Source organism: Monodon monoceros, unplaced genomic scaffold (assembly GCF_005190385.1).
Source record: "Monodon monoceros isolate NGI ecotype Baffin Bay Population unplaced genomic scaffold, NGI_Narwhal_1 Super_Scaffold_21, whole genome shotgun sequence".
NCBI lineage: Eukaryota > Metazoa > Chordata > Mammalia > Artiodactyla > Monodontidae > Monodon > Monodon monoceros.
The window spans coordinates 140,123,285-140,145,451 of record NW_021703778.1 but is presented as its reverse complement, the minus strand read 5'-3'; positions in this window follow the sequence as shown (position 1 = coordinate 140,145,451).

Genomic DNA, 22,167 nt, shown 5'->3' with positions numbered 1-22,167 from the left:
AAAGGCCTTTGGGGAGAGACGATATTTAGGTTGAATCCGGATAATGAGGAGGACCAGCCACACGAAGATGGGGAAAGAGTATTTCAAGCAGAAGAAACAGCTGGTGCAAAGGCCAAAAAGTGAGAATGAGTTTGGATAGCTTGAGGAACAGATGAAATGCTGGTGCAGCTGGATCTTGTTGAGGAAGGGGGTGAGGAGGACATGAGAAAGGGGGTGAGGAGGACAGTGTGGAGGTGAGAGACGCAGGCGAGCATCACAGTGTGTGGGGCTCTGGAGGCCTGGGTCGGGGGGAAGAGAAACGGAGGCGAGAGCTCTCAAGGAGGGAGACTCGTGGGGCCTGGCCCAACCCCGGCCAGGGATCCCTTTCTGGGGGTGGGGCCCGGTAGGGGAGACTGCAGGTAGAGCCTGGGGTCCCGCATGCCCTAGCATCTGTCCTGCCCTCCTAGACGCGGGGTCATGGATTGGGGTCAGCATAACTGAGACGTGGGTGTGTTTGGTTTCTGCAAACCCTTCTCTCTACCTGTTATATAAGCACTCCTGCCCTGGGGTAGGTTATTCCAGGCTGGGTCCTGCAGGGCTTAACAAACTTCTCTCTCTCTCTCTCTCTCTCTCACTCTCACACACACACACACACACACACACACCACACACACTCTCCTCGTTCTGAGCAGCCTCTGAGGACCCATCTTTGACTCACTCACCCTGACTCAAGCCTTCTCACCAGCCAGGAGTGTCTAATCCACCCCACATCCAACCCATCTCACCTCATCTCACCCCACCTCTTACGCTTCAACCTTTGTGAGATGGGCCTGCAGAGCTGTCCTGAAGCTACCTGTGAGCCAACCCCCATCCCACCCACAGACCTTTGGGGTCTCAGGGCCCTGGCAGATTGGGGCAGCCCAGAGCAGGGCAAGGGTTGGGAACAGCATAAGTACTGAATCAGACAGACTTTAGGCCTAACTCTGGCTCTGCCACTTACTCTCTGTATGACTTCTGATAAGACACTGAGCCCCTTTGAGATTTAGCTCAGTGGATTTAGTTCACACTTAGTTTAGTTTGATTCACTGGGAGCATATCCTAGCCTTCCTGGCAAAGCTGAGTGTAAAAGTAACCACGCTGAAGGTTTGGAGCAACCAGAGGGGGCATTACAGTCCAGTTCAGCACAGCAAACATCTTACAGTGGGCTATTTGCCACCCCTATTATTAAAAGTCTGTGGGCGTTGCCCACAGGGAGTTTTAACTGGCCAGCTCTGGCCCATCACCGGTTGTAGGGAGACCAGCCCTCCCAGCTTGCCTGGGACTCAGGGGTTTCCTGTGCCAAAACGGGAAAAGTCTTAGCAAACCAGAGCAAACTGGTGACCCTAGCTGGTGGGCGTTTACAGTATCCTTACCAAATACAATACAATGTAGTTCCTGCTTTGCAGAATGACCCCTCTCCCCCTCGACATGATCTTGGCGGGTCCTCCTCTCCCAGGACAAGGAAGGACAAGGAAGGACAATCAACCCTTTTTTCTTTCATTTGAGTATCAAAACGAAGCCTAAAGGGACTGTCCAATAAATCATTCCTGCCACATGGATCCCCAGAGGACTTTGGGTTCCTGTTGTTTTCTCAGAGTGTTCTTTGGCCTTTCCTTAGACACCCTGAGGTGCCCCTCACAATTTTCCAATTAATTCCTTCTTAGTTTGTGTTAGTCAGTTGATTCTGTTGCTTGTAACCTAACCGACCCTTCTCCCACTCTCCACGCAGCAGTGTTCTCACTTCTGTGTGTTGACAATCCAGATCCCTGCTACATACCTGACTTCTTTTAAGCATCCAGCCGTCACTTGTGATCATATCTTTAGCCCTCATGCTCCTCCTTCCTAATTCATGAGATGTTGCTCATGCCTTGAGCTAATACCCTCTACCCTGTCTGCACCCCACCTCTAGGAGACCTCACCCATTACAGTCTATGCTTGCCACACCTGCACCTGTTCGGAGCCTTAGGTTGACTGTTGAAAGCTGAGGAAGCTCCAACATGGGAATGCCCCAAACTAGGCCCTTCCTTTATAAACTGTAAAGCACCCAGAAGTGCGAATCATGACCTTTCAAAATTTGTGTATAGGGACTTCCCTGGTGGTCCAGTGGTTAAGACTCCGTGCTCCCGATGCAGGGGGCCCGGGTTTGATCCCTCGTCAGGGAACTAGATCCCGCACGCGTGCCACAACTAAAAGATCCCTCATGCTGCAACTAAGACCTGGCACAGCCAAATAAATAATTTTTTTTTTTTTACCAATAACCACTTATCACAGAAAGCCAACAATTTTGGAACGTTTCTTATGGTAAAGGAAAATTGTGTGACATTTTAAGATTGGCAAGTTTTTTTGTTTTTGTTTTTTTGATTTTTTGAGGTACGTGGGCCTCTCACTGCTGTGGCCTCTCCCGCTGCGGAGCACAGGCTCCGGACACGCAGGCCCAGCAGCCACGGCTCACGGGCCCAGCCGCTCTGCGGCATGTGGGATCTTCCCGGATCGGGGCACAAACCCGCGTCCCCTGCATCGGCAGGTGGACTCCCAACCACTGCGCCACCAGGGAAACCCGTAAATATTTTTTTAAAAAATGCATACACATGTAAATGTGTATGTGGTACTATTTTTTTAAAAATTGTGTATATTCCAGGATTCAGACCTGATCCAGTTGGGAGTAATCTGATTTTGTGTGTGTGTGTGTGTGTGTGTGTGTGTGTGTGTGTGTGCTGCATTTGGTCTTCCTTGCTGTGTGTGGGCTTTCTCTAGTTGTGGCAGGCGGGGGCTACTCTTCATTGCGGTGCGTGGGCTTCTCATTGCAGTGGCTTCTCTTGTTGTGGAGCACGGGCTCTAGGCACGTGGGCTTCAGTAGTTGCAGCATGAGGGCTCAGTAGTTGCAGCACACGGGCTCTAGAGCACTGGCTCAGTAGTTGTGGTGCACAGGCTTAGTTGCTCCATGGCATGTGGGATCTTCCCAGACCAGGGATCGAGCCCATGTACCCTTCATTGGCAGGCGGATCCTTAACCACTGTGCCACCAGGGAAGTTCCCGAGTAATCTGATTTAGGAGCTATCCTTTTCTGCAGTAGGGTCTCCAGGAAAACTATAGAGCTCTGAACAAATATTAGCTCCGTTTTCAGATGGGGAAACTGAAGCTCTCTAAATCCTTTAGAAGCAGGCAGTCTGCTAACCACCTCTGGGTGGACAGTGAAGGACAGCTAATGCCCACTGCCTACCTGGCTTGCCCACGGGCTGCTCCCTGGGACAATCTGTCCTGCTGAACCAAAGCCAAGGGTCAAAGCAGGAGGCAGAAACTTGTCTAGACCTCTTCAACACCAAAGAACAAGTGTCTTCCTTGAATCACTTTAGAAATGAGAACAAAATGATGTTAGGTGTTATTTTGCTGACTTTCACTCTATCTGTTCCCCCAGGGCCTCAGGCCTGCTGACCAGCAGGACCAGATGGCACCTTTTGCGGGAATATCTCATCATTTTGGCCTGTGTGTAGGCCTTGAACATCCTAAGAAACGACTCACCTTCTCCTTCTGACTGACATATCCGTGCATTCCTTCTAGTTATCCATATATTTTCCTTTCTGTGAGTCTGCTAAAGGCACTCGGGACCCAATTCTAGCTTATATTTCACGACCTTGAGATGCCAGCTGACCTTGTTGTACACAAGGAGGCAGGATGAGGGTAAGGGAGGGGAAAGTGAAGGCATAGAACCAGGAAATGGAAGGACCAGATTGTTCCACATTTATAACTCTATTTGTAACCGGCCCCTTTCTCAGTCTTTCCAGAATGTGGCCATCTACACTGTGTGTTCCCCTGGCAAATTCCTGATTGTTCAACAGAAGATGCAACATTCCAGGCTTTGGAGTCATTAGACTTGAGTTTGAATCCCAGGTCCCTGACTCACTTGGGCGTGTTATGGAAACTGTCTAAGCTTCAGTCTCCCATCTGGACACGGGGTTAATATTAGTCCACACCTCCCAGAGTTGAGGAGATCAGATGAGACAATGCTGGTCAAGTGCTTGGCATGCAATCAATATCACGTATTAGGAGAAATATTCTCCTTTGTTAGTCTCATAAGTCAAAATGCAAGCAGATGTCACTCCAGCAAGCATCTCTGGACTCCTGCTGATGTGGTCATGGTGGCCAAAATCATGGGCTTTGAATGCTCCCAATCTGAACTGGGCCACTTATTATCAATAGGAAAGCTAGTTAACCTCTGCACACACTAGCTTTCTCATCTGTAAAGTGAGAATGATCAAACCTACTCTATAGGATTATTGTGAAGGTTAAGTTAAATAAAATTATACGTCTAGATGCTTAGTACAGGTCCACGATTCCTTACCCCAAACCCATGGGATTTTGCAAGACTTTCTGGATTTCGGAAAAACAATAACATTTATATGATATATATTTTGTGACTCCTGAACCAGGTATGAGTCAGCACCCGATAGTCAAACACATTATTATTTCTACAGGAAACCTATGAATATCATACCTTGTGAGACAGGCAGGGCAAGTATTAACATTCTCACTTGACAGATTACAAACTAAGGTTCAGGATAGTGGGCTGTGCAAGAGCACGTGGTCTATAATTGGCAGCACCAGGATCCCTGGGTCATCTGGTCACCTGGCCCAGGGACTCTTCCCATCACACCACACACTGTGAGAGACACCACCCTGCTACAATCATCCCCTTTGCTTAGTGAACTTAAAAAAAAAGCAGCTACTAAATAGTCAGGTTTTCTTCTCGTCTTTCTAAGTGGATGTGTGTCTATTTCTACACTCTTCACATATTCCGCTTTTCCCATTTTGGTGCTTGGTACACATTTCTCTGTATGGTATTGTGTTGTAGTGTCATTGTTAAAAACTATACAGTCTTCCAGAATCTTAATATAACTCAGTTAGCTTAGCTATTCCCCTATAACAGGGTATTTGCATGTTTCCAGTTTTGCACTGTTCTGAAATAATGCTCAGTCACTCACTTTAAACTTTGCCTTGGGGATGAGCAAGCACATTGATCTGAAAACACCTGTGCCTTGAGCCCCTGGCTGGCTGGCAGCCTTTGGGAGATTGTATTTCCAGGCACTTCCACCATATATTTGTTGTTCCCAATCAACTAATCAATTAGGGTTTATTGAACGCCTACACGGGGAACAGGGAGCTCTTTGGTGCTGGGAGGGGGCACAGAAGCATAAGCTGTGTCTCTGACCCTTAAGAGGCTGATGTGTAACCCAGGAGGCCTTTCAACTTCAAACCGAGATGGGTTTGAGTCCAGCCAGTGAGGCCTTCTAAGCAGGCCTGGTAAAGACGGGCCAGGGTGTGATGTGAGTGATGAAAGCAAGAACTTTAAATAGGTCTCTGATGTATTCCCTTGCCTGTCCAGGGCTTTGGTTCCATTCAGGAGGAAGGTGCTAAAAATGAAACAGTGAATGAGGAAAACAAGGTCAGGTATTCCATGAAACCTTCCCTAATTTATCAGGTTTTACTTTCAGACTCTAACGGTCAGGACAAATCATTAAAAATCAATAGAAAGTACCACCTCCCTGAATCCCCTTGGTGGGGGGTCAGCAAAAGGATTAAGCAAGATCTGGTTGCTGGTTCTATCTAGCTTCTCCTTAAGCAAATTACTTAACCTCTCTCTGCCTCTGTTTGCCCATCCATCAAATGGGAATGACAATAATGTTCTCATGGGACTCAGGATTGTAACGAGGACAACTTGAGATCCTGACAAATGTGCCAAAAAGAACAAAATGTTGCCCAAATGATCTGGGGGAGGCTGGGGACCACATCTTGCTCACTGCCGCATCCCAAGCACCTATACAGTGTGGGTCTGGAACATAGTAGGAGCTCAATAAACATGTGTTGAGTGAATGAGGGAATTGGCAGGTGTAATCCTGAGTCCATAAAGGGCAGAGAACCGCACGTCATTCCATCACCTCTGGGCCTGTGGAGGAGACTCACTCCACTCCACCTTCAACCCCACATCCATCCTCCCCAGAGCAGTTCCCATCCTGATTCTGTCACCCTGTAGCCACTATAAGGAGTCCCTCATTCAGGGCAGCAAAGATTCAAAGCCTTAAGTTCACCTGTGGTTGGGGAGCAGAGGCCAGCGCTGACCTCAGCCCATCTCCTCGGGTTTCAGGCTGCAGCACTCTGTCACAAGAGACTGGCCAGCTTCGCCCTCATTTCCCGCTCCTGTCTGCTGAGGCAAGGGAATGTCGGGCCACAAGAGTCAGCAGCCAACAGCTGCTCTCTGGCCAGCTGAGAAGGACACCACCAGAGAGCAGCCATGCCTAATGCACCACCAGCCAGGGCCTCAGGTGCTCCATCATCTCCTAGCCCAGCCCGCCTGCTGCTCCTGGGGCATTTGGTACCCACAACTCCTGGCTGGCCTGTGCTAAGGAGTTCAAAGAGGCTTGAGTCCGGACAACTGGTTGACTTTCCCAAGGTTTCCTGTATTTCTTGAGTCAATGTCATCTTTCTCATTGTGATATCCTCAAGGACAGGACAAGCTGTGAAGGTCTGCAGCTGTGGGGTTGTGACAACCAGTCACTTTCCGAAGTCTGGTTTCTTTGTGTGTTTGTCTCTTTATTCTCTGGCTTCTCCATCCAAATGTAGGGTCCAGAGGGCAGGGCGCATGTTTAACCCTTTCACTGCTTTCTCGTCCCAGTGTGAGAACCGTGCCTGACCCAAAGCAGGTGCTGAATTAATATTTGTGAATGAATGAATGAACAAACAAATGAACTCTTTTGCAATGTTTGTTATATGTGATAAGTGATAACTAGTATAAATAAGTAATTATTATAAATTACTTTAGGGCTTCCCTGGTGGTGCAGTGGTTGAGAATCTGCCTGCCAATGCAAGGGACAGGGGTTCGAGCCCTGGTCCGGGAAGGTCCCACATGCCGCGGAGCAACTAAGCCTCTGAGCCACAACTACTGAGCCCAGGTGCCACAACTACTGAAGCCTGCATGCAAAAAGAGAAGCCATGACAATGAGAAGCCTGCACACCGCAACGAAGAGTAGCCCCCGCTCGCCACAACTAGAGAAAGCCGGCGCACAGCAACCAAGACCCAACACAGCCAAAAATAAAAAAAAATAAAAATTAGGGCTTCCCTGGTGGCACAGTGGTTGAGAGTCCGTCTGCCGATGCAGGGGACACGGGTTCGTGCCCCGGTCCAAGAAGATCCCACATGCCGCGGAGCGGCTGGGCCCGTGAGCCATGGCCGTTGAGCCTGCGCGTCCGGAGCCTGTGCTCCACAACTGGAGAGGCCACAACAGTGAGAGGCCCACATACCGCAATAAATAAATAAATAAACAAATAAATAAAATAAAAAATAAATTACTTTAAAGGAAGCAGTAACTTTCAGCCTCTCAAAACTAACATACACATTGTCCTGTCTTATTCATTTTAATTAATTCATTAATTCATTCAACCTTACATTGGCTTGGCCAAAAAGTTCGTTCGGGTGTTCATACCAGCGTACAAAACCCCGAACGAACTTTTTGGCCAACCCAATATTTGATCTGTAGGAGAGATTGGAATTATCCAGTCACGTAATGTGTATTTCCGCGTACAAAATACGGGTACCAACTTCTGCAAGCATCTATGATGGGCCAGGGGTGGGGGATTTAACCTAGTCGGGGAGGTCAGGGGAAGATTGCTGGAGGAAGTTTCATATAAGCCAAGAGCTAAAAGAAGAAAGTCATTGACTGGGAGTCAGAGTGGGGACAGAAGGATACTGAAGGAAGAGTGGAGGACATGTGAAAGGGCTGGGGGTGGGTGGGAGCATGCAAGAAGGAGAAACTGAGGACAGCCAGGGAGTGAGGAGGTCAGGATGAAACTGGGTCACCCCCTTGGTGAGGCCTGAGCAAAGCATTTGGCCAGCAGCGTCCAGATGTGCTCAATAGGGGCCCTGGGCCAGGGCAGGTGCCCTTTGTAGGAGACGTCACCTCCTCCAGGACACTGGTCCTGACCCGCCAGCCTAGGTTAGTCCCCTCCTTTGTGTTCCCAAGAGACCAGGGCTTCCTCTCATCATTTAACTTACAAAAGTCTACTTTAATGATCTGTTTTCTTATTTTTGGCCTCTCGATTTGTGAGGTCCTTGAGGGCAGAGACGTTGGCTATTCATCCTGTGCCACCGGTGCCTAGTACAGTGCCAGGGACGTGACACATGACCCCTTAGCGTTTGATAACTGAATGGATGGAGGGCCCTCAGGCCCTGGTGGTGCTGGACAGGTGTTTGGATTCCTATACACTCAGGAAGCCCCAGCTAAGCCCTGTGTTGCTAACAGAAGAGTGTGGATGGGGGTGTCTCTGCTGAGTGCTGGAGGGGAAGGGAGCCAGAAGGCTGGAAAAAAGAAAGGTCAGAAGATAACTGTGCAGTTAGTACCACATGAAGGAAAAAAGGATATACAGTGCCATCCTTAAAAGGAAGGAGGGATGACAGTGTCAAGGCGGATTTTCTTACGAGATGCGTAAAAGGAATTTCGACAGGTGAAGTTGCATGGGTTTAAAAGGATGAACAAGAACGTCAGCTGGGTATTTAGCAGACTCTCATGTATTACATGCCAAGCACTGTTCTAAGTTCTTTGCAGGTATTTAACATTTAAATCCTCATAACAATTGCGTGAAGCATTTAGCTGTGACTAGGTCTATTTTACAGATTCGGTACCTGAAGAGCAGAGATGTTAAATACATCTCTTAGGGCCAAGCAGCCAGGCTCTGAACGCAAGCACTTTGGCCCAGAAGCCAGGCTCTTATCCCCACCCCGTGCTGCCCTCAAGCCAACCCTTGCTCTTTGCTGGTATAACTGAGGAATTGGCTTTAAAAAAAGATAAATTTATTTATTTTATTATTTCATTTATTTATTGTTTCTGGCTGCGTTGGGTCTTCCTTGCTGCGCGCGGGCTTTTCTCTGGTTGCGGCGAGCGGGGGCTACTCTTCGTTGCAGTGCGCGGGCTTCTCATTGTGGTGGCTTCTCTTGTTGCGGAGCACGGGCTCTAGGCCCACGGGCTTCAGTAGTTGTGGCACGTGGGCTCAGTAGTTGTGGCTCGCGGGCTCAGTTGCTCTGCGGCATGCAGGATCTTCCCGGACCAGGGATCAAACCTATGTCCCCTGCACTGGCAGGTGGATTCTCAACCACTGCACCACCAGGGAAGCCCTGGAATATTTTTTAAGATCCTCCTGAGAGGGAGGTATGATTCTTCCCCATTTTGCAGATCAGAAAACTGAGTCTCAGAGAGGTTAATTTGTAGAAGACCAGTCAGCTGGTAAGTGGCAGAGCCAGGATCTATGATTACAGCCACGCTTGCTGTCTCCCATGTCCCCCTGATGCTCTCAACTGATCTCTTAACCTGGGTCGTAGGCCACTCCCTCTGCAGCGTGGGAGCCCCAGCCAAGGCCTGGCAGATGCAGTGCCCCATGTACGTATCTGACTCAGCAGCACCTTCTCTACTCCGCAGTTTCCCATCCCAGCTCTGAGCCTCTAAACCACCACTACAGAGACAGGAACACCATCTCGACCTGGCACGAAGTTAGGAGCAGCTAAATCCATCAGCAACTTTTGGGGGAAAAAGTAAAATCTATTTATACATCCCTGATGGGCAGGAAGGCAACAGCTCAATCTAGGAGAAGGTGGTTAAGGACTCAACTAGTCAGCATCCTGGGGACCGGCGTGGTCCCTGTGTAACATCCCACGCAGGGCTTGGAGCCTCTGGCAGATGCCCCATCTCACTTGGATGCCAGGATGTTTTCCCTGGTGCTGCCCCTCCCTGCTCTCCTGGTCCATCCATCAGGGGCTCCATTGGTGCAATGGCTGACAGGCTCATACACACCTGAAACCAGGGAAAGGGGCAACTGGACCCAACCCAGCCTCCTTGACATACAGGCCCAGGGCCAAGTTGATAGCTCAGACCTGTCAGGGTCCTCTGACAGCTTCCCTCCAGTACAGTCCTCCTGTGCTGAGCTAATTTTGTATGGCTTTTGGTCGCTTACAGCTAAAGGAGACCTATCTGTCAATACATTCTTTGTCTTAACATTGTAACACTATTAATCCAGACTAAATAATCACACACTAATTTTCTCTCTCTCTTTCTCTTTTTCATTTGAGCTGCTATAAATTCGAATCTCCCCCTCTAGACTTCCTTGTCTAGCTCAGGAGTCAGACAGATAGATAGCAAATGGTTTAGACTTTGTGGACCATAAGATCCCGGAGCAACTCCTCAACTCTGCCATTGTAGTGTGAAAGCATGTGAACAAATGAATGTGACTGTGTTCCAATACAACCTAATTTTACAAAAACTGCTGCAGGCTGGACTTCACACACAGGCTGTAGTTTGCCAACCCTTGATCTAGTTGGTCTTTTTGGATCCGAGCCTGGTCTTCTCATTTCTCCTTATTAAACATAATCTCATTAGCTTCAACCCATCTTTCAAGTCCAGGGGCAAATTTTTTTTTTTTTTTTTTGCGGTACGCGGGCCTCTCACTGTTGTGGTGTCTCCCGTTGCGGAGCACAGGCTCTGGACGCGCAGGCTCAGCGGCCATGGCTCACAGGCCCAGCTGCTCCATGGCATGTGGGCTTTTCCCGGACCGGGGCACGAACCCATGTCCCCTGCATTGGCAGGTGGACTCTCAACCACTGCGCCACCAGGGAAGCCCCGGGGGCATAGTTTTGAATCCTGTTTCTACCTTCCAGCATAGCAGCTCTCCCTCCCTGCTGTATGTCACGTGCATATTGAATGAGCTTTCGGGGTCTTCATGGTTCATCAGAGCAGCAGGCCCTTGAAAATGCAGTAAGTGGCGCCATGCTGCCCATCCTGGGAAAGGACACACGAGGGAGAAGTCAGGACCGCCAAGGGTAGGGTGATTAACCGGACGGCCTTCTAATCACACAGCCTCTGTTGACCAGCACCCAGTCTCTCTCTGTTTCTCTGATTTTCTGGCTCAGGGACGGGCCAGGAGTCATCTGGAGGCTGTTTGATTCTCTGAAAAATTCCTTTACTCAACACTCATTGTTATTCAATGTGATAAACCCCCATGCCTGCTCTTTTACTGTGTCCTCCAGCAATCTCTGGGGCACCCTTCCTGGAATCCCACTCTTCAGGCTGGATACACCTAAGCATTCATCAAGCCCAGTATCCCTCATTTTACGGATGAAAAATCTGAAGTACGAGATGGGAGCAACTTGCCCAAGGCATGCAGGGCATCTGTGGAAGAGCCAGACTGGAACCCTAGGTCCCTCTGCTTCTTTCCACATCCTTCCAGAAGGAACTGCCTCAGGTGAGCTTCCAGGTCATGAAGGCCCAGCAGCCCTCCTCTTGTACCAGTCCAGTGACAGAGAGGACAGGGACCCGGGAACTTGTGCATTCCAGTGCTTCTATCTGGGCCTCCCACTTTGCCATTAAATTGAACAGAATATCTAGTTTTTCCCCGAGAAGCCCTGTTTTTTGTGAACGTCTCTCACAAGCTTGGCTCTAAAGCCAAAAGGAATTTGCATTAGCCATAAGCAAACTGTGAACTGCATGAGCGGCTTTGCAAATTGTCTCCTTTAAACAAGATTGATGATGTTTCCTTGTGAATGACCATTTCTATATGCATGGGTTTTTTTTTCTGACGCCACATGGGGTTTTTTCCGTATATTCCATGTATTTCCAACACCAAATACATGTTGTTTTTCCATATCAATTCTCCAATTCCCTATCACCAACTTGGTTTCCAATAATTCAATTCAATTCTGATACTACCTACCTAGAGTTAGTATCAGATCCCACCAGTTAAAGAACTCAGTCCCACAAGATTTCCCCCGCTTTAGATGCTAGCTGCAAGTAGAATCCCTAGATGACCCTCACTTCTACCTGACCAACTACAAATCTGGGGGTTTCCACAACTCCCCTCAAGTTCTATAATTCACTGGAATGACTCAGAACTCAGGAAAGTGCTCTACTTACAATGACCACTTTATTGTAAAAGATACAACTCAGGAAGAGCTGAATGGAGGAGATACACAGGGCAAAGTATGCAGGGGTGAAGCTTCCATGGCCTCTCAGGGCACACCACCCACCAAGCACCTCGATGTGTTCACCAGCCCGGACGTTCTCCAAATCTTGCTGTTCCAGAGTTTTTATAACTCAATCTCCAGCCCCCCTCCCCTCCTCAGAGGTTGGGAGGTGGGGCTGAAAATTCCCACCCTCTTACCACGTTTGGTCTTTTGGTTGACCAGCCCCCATCCTGAAGCTATCTCTAGGGGTCCCATCCTGAGTCACCTCATTAGCATAAACTCTGATGTGTTCAAAAGGGCCTGCTATGAATAGCAAAAGACACTCCTATCAGGAATTTCCAAGGAAGCTCTGTGCCAGGAACCTAGGACAAAGACCAATTTTGTTGTTGTTATACTACACTATACTATGGAGTTCCTAAATCAGCTAGGATGTTTATAGCTAGAGCCCTAAAAACACACTCTGGACATGCACTTTATCATGCTCATCATTAAGAGGCCACCCTCCTCCCACGAAAGAAAACGATGCTCCCTTTCTTTGTACCTGTTTCCCTATTTGGGGTAAGGGCATCGACTGGGGCCATGTCATTCTTATGCCCCCAGTTCTGAGTGGACAGGACTTCCTGCCATTCCCAGGACACTGGCCCTCCTCGCCTTTGCCTGTGCCATGTCGTCTGCTTGGAATGAACTTCTTTCCCTTCTTTTCCTGTCAGATTGCAGGTGATCAAAAATGTAGGGCACAGAATGCTTTGTGATGTTGGTAGGTCTTCTATGACAGGGTACTTTTAATTTACGTTTGTTTTTTTGGCTAGAAGAAATCATTTTACACTGTCACAGAACAGAGGTGTAATTTGGGGCTCACAACTGACAGCACTCATTTCACGTAACTGCTGTTGGTTCTATCACATTTCTGATCATCACAAATTCTTCCCTGTGGGCAGATGCAAGGGCACACGCCCACACCCCCATTTTCCCTGAGGCTACATTTGTGGTCAAAATCACAGCCATCCTCCCAAGCCCTGTTCAAGCACTCCCTCCCGTAAGAAGCCTTCGTGGTTCATCCAGGCAGAATTAAAACAGGTCTTCCCATAGCACTTTGTACTCTGCTCCATTAGATTGTTAACAGGCTGTTTGCCTGCAGAGGCTGTGAGCATCCGGTTGTTGATCTCTGCCCTGAGCAGTATCTGACACATCATGAAGGCTCACTAAATACTGAGTCCGGGTCTACAGGAGAGAGAGGGTAACCTAATTAGACAAGATCCAGGACAGGACACAGAGGAAAACTGGTGGTGTGGGTAGGGAGGGCGCTCCCTGACAGCTAGCCTCTTCGGAAGGAGAAGCTATTGGTCTTGAATGTCTGGTTCTGATTTACTCTGCCTTCTGCACTGCTAGATCCACCCCCACTAGACACACACGCTTCTATTAATAGATACAACTCAAGACAGCATCTTCAGAAATAACCTCTTCTTCAAGGTCAGTGCGAGGCCATAGAAACACCATCCTGGTCAACCCGCTGAACCAATAGGCGGACACTGGTTCTCAGATAAACAGACCCCCAACCCTCAAGGATGGGGCACTGTGGAGGGTGAGCGGGACCACCTTATGCATTTCATGGGCCTTAGGCACTTGCGCCCTCATAGCCCATTCCTCTAAAAACATATATTTTAGGTTATACTTTATGACTACATTGGCATAAAGACAAATATAATTCAGCCTTGACTCATTTTTTATATATTCATTATTATTATATTCATCTTCTACTTCTGATTTTTAAAAATTAAATTAAAACACTTTCATGGGCCCCTAAAAGTATTGTGGGCCTGTATTAGACTGGGCTCTCCAGAGAAAGAGAACCAGTAGGAGATATATAGATATAGATACATAGATATATAAATATAGAGAGATTTACTGTAAGGAATTGGCATATGTGGCGTCAGAGGCCAAGGAGTCCCACAGGCTGCAGCTGACAATCTGAAGACCCAGGAAAGCCAATGGTGTAAGTTCTTGTCTGAGTCTGAAGGCAGGAGATCAATGTCCCAGCTTGAAGACAGCCAGGCAAAAGCTTGAATGCTTCCTTGCTCTGTCTTTTTTTGTTCTACTTAGGCCTCTGACAGATTGGACGAGGCCCGCCCACACTGGGCAGGGCAACCTGCCCTACGGGTCCAGCAATTCAAATGTCACTCTCATGTGACACAAACACACCCAGGGTAATATTTAACCGGATTTCTAGGTATCTTACGGCCCGGTCAAGCTGACACGTAAAATTAACCAAGCCAGGACCTCAGGCTCCTTGTCTACTGGGCCTCCTGGAGAAGTTGGCCCTGAGCGTCAGGGAGTAGGTTAGATATGGCCCTTTCCTTGGAGTTACCACTTTGTCAATGGGACCCACAGAAGAGATGGCTCTTGCACACAGTGGTTACCTGGGCTCACTGCCAGGGGTCTTGGGCCTGGGGGCTGAGACCCAGGCATTTTAACCTCTAGTTGGGAGGAATGGGAAAGAAAGAGGGTCAAGGCCTCGGATGACTGGTTTTCATGTTTCCTTCGTCACAAACCATCTCTATCCTTAGGACACTACAACAGTTAAGATCAATATTCTGCCATCATTCCCTGCCGTCTCTTCCATCGGCCCATTAGCTGGATGGCCTAGAGAAGGCCTAGAGAAGAGTACCCATTTGCTCAGGGTGTCAAGGCAGGTGGTGAAATAGAATCATGGCAACACCAGGGCAAACTGGGAGATCCATGGAGCGTGTCTCCCATGCCCCAGGCCTGACCAAGGAGCGGGGGCAAGGCGAGAGAGACACAGAGTTCACAGCTAAGATTTTCAGGGCAAATCCTCCCCGACTGCATATTCAAATCACAGACCGCAGTCCATGCACCTAAGGCCCATTTCATGTTGCTTTACATCCATATCAAGGAGGTTTGATCTTTGAGAAAATAAACACTGACCCAGCTTCAAACAAGTCAGACCTCCTGCTATTTATTTTTAGTTCTCTGGATGTGTACAGATCATCACCAACGCAGTAAAGAAAATGCAGAAAAGAAAAATGCTTCCCATAATTACCCAGCTAATAAATCCTGGATGAAAGGCTCCTGGGGACAGTGTGTTCTGATGGCCTTTGCCGGGGAGGTAGCTCTGTCCCTGAGGAAGAAATAAGATGGGTTGGATGTGGGGTGGATTAGACCCTCCCGGCTGGTGCATCCTGAGAGAAGGCTTGAGTCAGGGTGAGTGAGTCAAAGATGGGTCCTCAGAGGCTGCTCAGAACGAGAATGTGTGTGTGTGGTGTGTGTGTGTGTCGGGGGGAAATGAATGTGTTGCGTGTGTGTTTGTGTATGGGGTGTCTGTGTGTGTGTTGGAAAGGGTCTGGTGGAGGATGAGGGAGAGACTGGGGAAGTCTAGTCATGGGTTTTGAACCAGAGATGGGGGTCTATTTCCAGGGTTTTCATGGGCACTCGAAGTTTTTTTCCTGCCAAGAATCTATTTCTCCTTTTTTCTAGTTGAAATTCTTCTTGAATTTCCCTTTTGCTTAAGCCAGTGGGTTTTACTCACTGGCAAGTGAAAGATCCCTAAGTGAACAATGGAAGAGTCCAGTAAAAAGAGCACTGGACTGAAAGTCAGGAGACCCAGGTTCCAGCACTGGCTCTGTCACAAACCAGGCTGTGACCTTGGGTAAGTCACTCCTTCCCCTGCTCTCAGTTTCCCCATTTGTCAAAAGACCAGTGGTTTTCAGGTTTGGGGTTTCATGGACCAGTTTAAATCATCATAAATAACCACATCACCAGCAACGATCACCAACATTTTATGGAAGAAAGACTATTTTAACCCCCAAGGTACAAAGGACAAACTCTCAAAGTTGAAAAATGGGGTAAATCTAGATTTAAGAAAAATCCACTAGTTCGTATTTTTTCCCAATATTGCCCTAGACAGGAGAAAAGAGCACCGTAGATGTACTGCTCTGGTGCCTGGAGCTTGGTGACTATTAAACTTCACATACTCCCAGGTCCATCTTCAAGCTCTAATGTGGTAGGATGAATCTTTCAGTTCTGCACCTTTGTCCAAAATTATCAGTCTGTGAACGGTCAGTAGCCCAGCCCTTAGCTGCCCTTTCCTCCTTCTGCAGATGAGAGAATGGAAACATCTACGACGGTAAAGAGACATTTCCCCCAAACCATGCTGATGAAAACCCACTGCCACTACTGCTCCTACTATTACTACTGCTACTGCCCCTGCTACTGCTATTGCTATTGCTGTTACTACTGTTACTGCTACTGCCATTACTGCTATGAATACCATTACTGCTACTACAGCTACTAAAATACGAACAACAGCCTGTTCCTGACACTGTTATAAGCACTGTACATATTTAGAGTTTAAAAAGCTAACTCAAGTTTCACAACAACCCCATGAGGTAGAAATGATTATTATTTGCATTTTGCAGATAAGGACATTAAGGCACAGACAAAATAATGAAGTCACAAAATAATATTCAGTTGACCTTGGACTCTCCTGACTCTGCAGAGGTCAGATTAAATGTATGTGTGTGTCTAAGCCTTGGGACATGTAGACCAAAGCTCATTGTCCCGGATCCTATAATTTCCCACCTGCCAGAGCGAAACTGGTACCTGTCCCTGTCCCTGTATGGATGGTCTCCTTCAGTCAGGGTCCAACAACAACACAATCACTGCAGCTACCATTTACCTTGATGCTCTGGATGAGGCCCTTGGGCTCCACAATCTCGCTTTATCCTCACAAGACTCCCATAGGAAAGGGGTTTATTGTTTCTCTTTTGAAGGTGACATAACTGCAGCTTACAGAGGCGACCTGCCAAGGTCACACAGCTGGCTGGGATTCGAACTGAGGTCTTCCTGACTCTAAAGCCCCTATTCCTAACCCTGTAAAGAAAGGGGGAGACTATGTCCCATTTTGCAGTCAGAAATATAAACTGCTCAGAGAAGGGAAGTAATGGTCCCAGACCAGGTTGGAGCTGAAACCAGCATCAGGCCCAAATCTCCATGTTTCCTAGGTTCCTGTCCAAGCCCACGAGCACCCCACCTTCTAGACGCTGACCAGGAGAGGGCACTGGACAGGCATTTTTAGAAAAGGAAGGAGACTCAAGGGGAGATTAGGGACAGGACAAAATATCTTGGGGCCAGAGCATGCTGTCCTTGGAACTCTTGCCAACGTGGCTCAAAGTGGCCTTGGCGAGGTATTTGGGAGGGGGTTTCATAGCTGGGCTGGGAAAGAGGGCACCAGGCTGGGTGTAAAATTTCCCAGATGGCAAACTGGTTCCTTGGTGTCATCTCTCGGCCCCGGCTCTTGACCTGCTGGGCTCAACCTAGTTTTCTCAGCCTGGAAAATGGGGTTCACAGGGCTTACTCAAGAGGCTGGGCAGGAACATGAGATAACGACTTCCTTGATTTTGGAGTGAGGACAAGCCTGAAGACCTTGTTCCGCTCCCATCCCCCACTCCCTGTCCCCCTCTGTCTCACCAGTCCTCCCCACCTTGGTAACTGGCACCATCCGTCATCAGGCTTCTCAAGCTGCAAGTCTGAGATTCAGCCTCGCTTCCTCCCTGTCTCTCGCTCTAGCCCATCAGCAAATCTCCAGGTCCAACCTCCCAAATATGCCTCAAGCTCCACCCCTTCCCCTCCACTCCACCACCGAGTCCAAGCAGCGTCCTCTCTCACCTGGACACTGCAGGGGTTCCTGAATGCTCTCCTTTCCCCCACTCCTCCCCTAAAGCCTATTCCCAGACCTACAGCCACAGTGATGCATGAAAATTTAAACCAGATCCTGTCACTTGCTTAAAAGCCTTCAATGATCTCCCATTCTACATAGACACAAATCAAAATCCCTAGAATTGGTCTGACTGGTCTGGCCCCCGCCCATCCAACCGTTTTAGGCCACAGGTCTCACCCTCATTCAGTGAACCCCAACCCCGATGAACCTGCAGTTCCTAGAATCCATCTTCCTCCAAAGGGCTTTGGCACCTTCTGGTCCCTCAGCTGAATGCTGTTCCCGGTCAACAGCTTCCTATCACCCAGGCTCAGCTCAGAGAGGTCGTCCCTGACCATCTTTTCTGAAGCAGAATTCTACTTTATATTCTAGCACAGTACCTGATTATTTCCTTCTGAGCACTCACTACAATATAAACATGTCATTTCATGGCTTTGCTTACTTGTTTATTTTTGGCCTCCTCCATCAGACTGTAATTCCCTGAAGGCAGGGGCCTGTCTGTTTACAGTCGTAGCTCCCTAGCACAGCACTGGCACTCACATATTTTGGATGAAAGATCAAAAGTCCATTCCAAAAGTCACAATAGGATCTCAGCCCAGTGCCTCTCCTGCCCCTCCTGCTTCTACTCCTCTGCTCTCTTCCTCAACGGGGTGGCCCGCTGCACAGGAGGCTGGGAAAGTGAGGAATCTGCTCTCTGGGCTGGGTTCTGACCCCGTGGGAAAAACCTGCAAAAGGGCTGAAAGCGGCAGTGAGGTTATAGGGTGTTGATGGGGGCTGGAAGCAGAGTGATAACTCCCAATCGCCCACTCTGGTGTCCTGAGGAGATTCTTTCCCCAGCCTGGTCTCCCTCGTGGAAAAGAAGCCCCCTCTGCTGGACCACACAAGGATGCCGAAGACTGGGTACCACCTAGAGGGAGCAGCTGTGAAATAGCCAGGAGTGGGTGAGATCTGGTATTTCAGGGCCAGGAAACAGATGTGGTAGTTTGAAAGAAAGCATTTGTACTCTCCCTCAGGGCTGCAGAACATCAAGATTCAAACCTTGGGTATGTCGCTGGGCAAGGTCTGGGTCCCCCACTAACCCCCCGCTGCTCCATGTAGAGAGCGGGTGGGCTCTCCCATCCCACACAGGCACCTGGAGTCCTGGGCATTTGCCCAACCTTCTTAGGGGAGGTTGGCCAACCTTGACAGGACAGTAGTTTCTTGTGACATCCCTAGATCCTGGCAAGAAGCCCCAAGGCTCTGGGCAAGAATGGATCTGTAGGTTCCAGGAAAGAGGCTTCTGTGGGAAGCAGAGCTATGGTGACATTTCTGTACCTCAGGGATCGGCTCGCAAGGAAGTAAGCCCTCTGGGAGCCACAGAAGCTCAGAACTGCGTTAGCAACACACCCTATCAGAACTGTCTCCCCTTCTCATCCTGAAAAGGAAATATTCAGCAGTCTCCAGAAAGCTGCCTGCTAAGCTCTCCCTGCTCCCCAGTTTATTGCAAAAATGTGTGGGCAGTAAACTCTCCTAATGAGAGGACTACATCCCACACAGTGGCGCCAACGCCAGACACGGCCAAGGACGCGGTGGGGTGACACGTAAAGGGATGCGAGGGCTTGGATCGAATCCAAGGCAGAAAGGGCCTGTTACCGCCTAGAGACTGGGGGTCCAATGGAGGGAAAGGGGAGGGGGTGACATCCAGGCAGGTTTGGCTCGAGGCAGGGATCCTGGAGATTATTTGTAAGTGTTCTGTTAACTTTTCAAGTGCCCTTCCTGGGATTTTGACAAATCAGTGAAAACTTGTATGACCGTGAGGAATTTTTTAAACAGTCTCTAGAGCAAAATACAACATAACAAGCACCAAGGACTTAAGTGATTCTACCCTGTTGTGGCCACTGCTCTGTGGGCATCTCACATGGGGCATTGGCTGCCCATGGGCTTTGGTGTTTTCTGCAGTCATCACTATTCCTTCTGTCCAATTCTGTGCAGGCACAGGGTCTGTCACCTGAAACGCCGTCTAGTCCTCTAAATGTTCCCATGGTCTGCGGTTTGCTTAGAGGTTAGTGGTTCTTAAACTTCAGTGTTGTTATGGGTCAGCTGACCTGCTTGATAAAATGAATATTCCCAGGCACCCTTCAGAGATTCTCATTGGCTATGTCAGAAGTGTGGCCCCAGAATCTGCATTTCTACAAGCATCCTAGGTGATTCTGATGTAGGGGATCCTAAGACCCCACTTTGAGAAGTACTAAGAAATCACTGTGCAATTGATTGCTTTCCAATTTTTTTCTATTTAAATAATACTGCCATGAAGACGTTGTAGAGATGATTTTTTTTTCTTTTACCTTATTTTCTTTAGACATTTTCTTAAAATAAACATTACGGAATCAAAGGATTGGAATTGTTTTGTAGTGTTTGCCAAAGTAGTCTCAAGGGAATTTGAATAATTGAACATTAAGTTTTAGCATTTAAATTGATTTTTATAGCAGTATAAAAGTTGTCCATATTGCAAGTTCAAGATTTATAATAGGGCTGGTCATTTTTCTATATAAAGCTTTGTGTGTAAACTATCGGCTCATTTCCTCTGATTACTTCTCAAAAAAGGAACAGGATCCTGGCCTTTTATAGTTATATCAATTCCTTAGCTATTTTGGATAGAAAGCTTTATTTGCCACATATATTTCTCCCCCTTCTGTGGCTTTCATTTTTGGATTGGCTTTATTACATTCTGTGGCACAAAAGGCTTTTAACAACACATTTGGGTCCATCCATCCTGTCTCTGATATCTCTTTCAGCAGTAGTCAAAATGTTTTCTCATCACAGTTGAAACGCATTTGCTTTTCCATTTCCTTCTCTGGCTTTTTATGACCCATTTGAAATGTATTGTAGTGCACGGTGGGAAAAAATATGGATATAAGCTAATTCTGATCCATGCTGATGTCCCACGATTTTTTTGAAAATTTATTTATTTATTAATTTATTTTCTTTTTTGGCCGTGCTGTGTGGCATGTGGGATCTTAGTTCCCCGACCAGGGATTGAAACTGTGCCCCCTGCAGTGGAAGCATGGCATCTTAACCACTGGACCACCAGGGAAGTCCCCATGATGTACCACGATTTAGATGATATTTGTTAAATAGTGACTCTTTCTTATAGCCTTGTGTTGATGCTCATTCATCTTACATCAAGTCCTTAAATAACTTCAGTCTCTTTCTGTAGAGTCTATTCTATTCCCCTGGGCAGATTCTCTTGTCTTTACTCCAAGAAAATACAGTAATGGCTGTCTGGTTATTTTAAGTTCCCCCAAAACATTTTTTGACATTTTGCCCATTCATATTCCAGCTGAGTTTTAGAATTTATTTGTTAAATCTTGTGATCCATCTCATTGTGTTTTTAAGTTATATTCTTTTGTAATCTTAACTTTATTTAGACTTTATAGTCAAGAGGAGAGTTCTTCATTCATTCATGTTTTCCTTTACCCTTCCCACTTTAAAATTTTCTTTGAAAAAATATCATTGAGGGGCTTCCCTGGTGGTGCAGTGGTTAAGAATCTGCCTGCCAATGCAAGGGACACGGGTTCAAGCCCTGGTCCGGGAAGATCCCACATGCAGTGGAGCAACTAAGCCCATGCGCCACAACTACTGAGCCTGCGCTCTAGAGCCCCCGAGTCACAGCTCCTGAGCCCGTGTGCCTAGAGCCTGTGCTCCACAACAAGAGAAGCCACCACAGTGAGAAGCTCATGCATCGCAACGAAGAGTAGCCCCCGCTCGCCGCCACTAGAGAAAGCCCACGCGCAGCAACGAAGACCCAACGCAGCCAAAAATAAATTTTTAAAAATAAAAATTTATAAATATACATATATATATATATCATTTTTTCCAAGTTAAATGAATTCCCAACTATTTTGGGGGGAGGGAGGGTCATTTTTGTGACTAAGCCAGCTCTCCCTCTTCCTTTTTCCTTCCCTCTGCCCCACTCTTAATTTATCCTTATACTCACTAAAATATGAGTGTTTTGACCCAAAATCCATGCCAATAAAATGATACACTCCCCCACCCCCACCCCCACCCCAGGCCCAGCGTATGTTGCTTCTTGGCTGCAGCCAGCAGCAGTATGTGAGCTGCTCTGAGGTCACCTCCATCTGTCTTACTCCCTTTTTCTTCCCCTGCCTGTAAGATGGGCAGAATTGTCCTGGTACCATCTTCCTGGGTTAGGACATAGCTGGTTAGGAAGACTTAGAGTATTCCAGAAGTGTCATCCCTATTTATTGAACAAAACAGGAAGATACAGTGTAGTAAGTTGAATGAGTATCCCCTCAAGTCCATACAGAACCTCAGGATGAGACCTTATTTGGAAAATAGGGTCTTCGCAAATGTAATTAGTTAAAATGAGGTCATACCTGGATTAGAGTTGGCCCTAAATCCAATGACTGTTGTCTTTATAAAA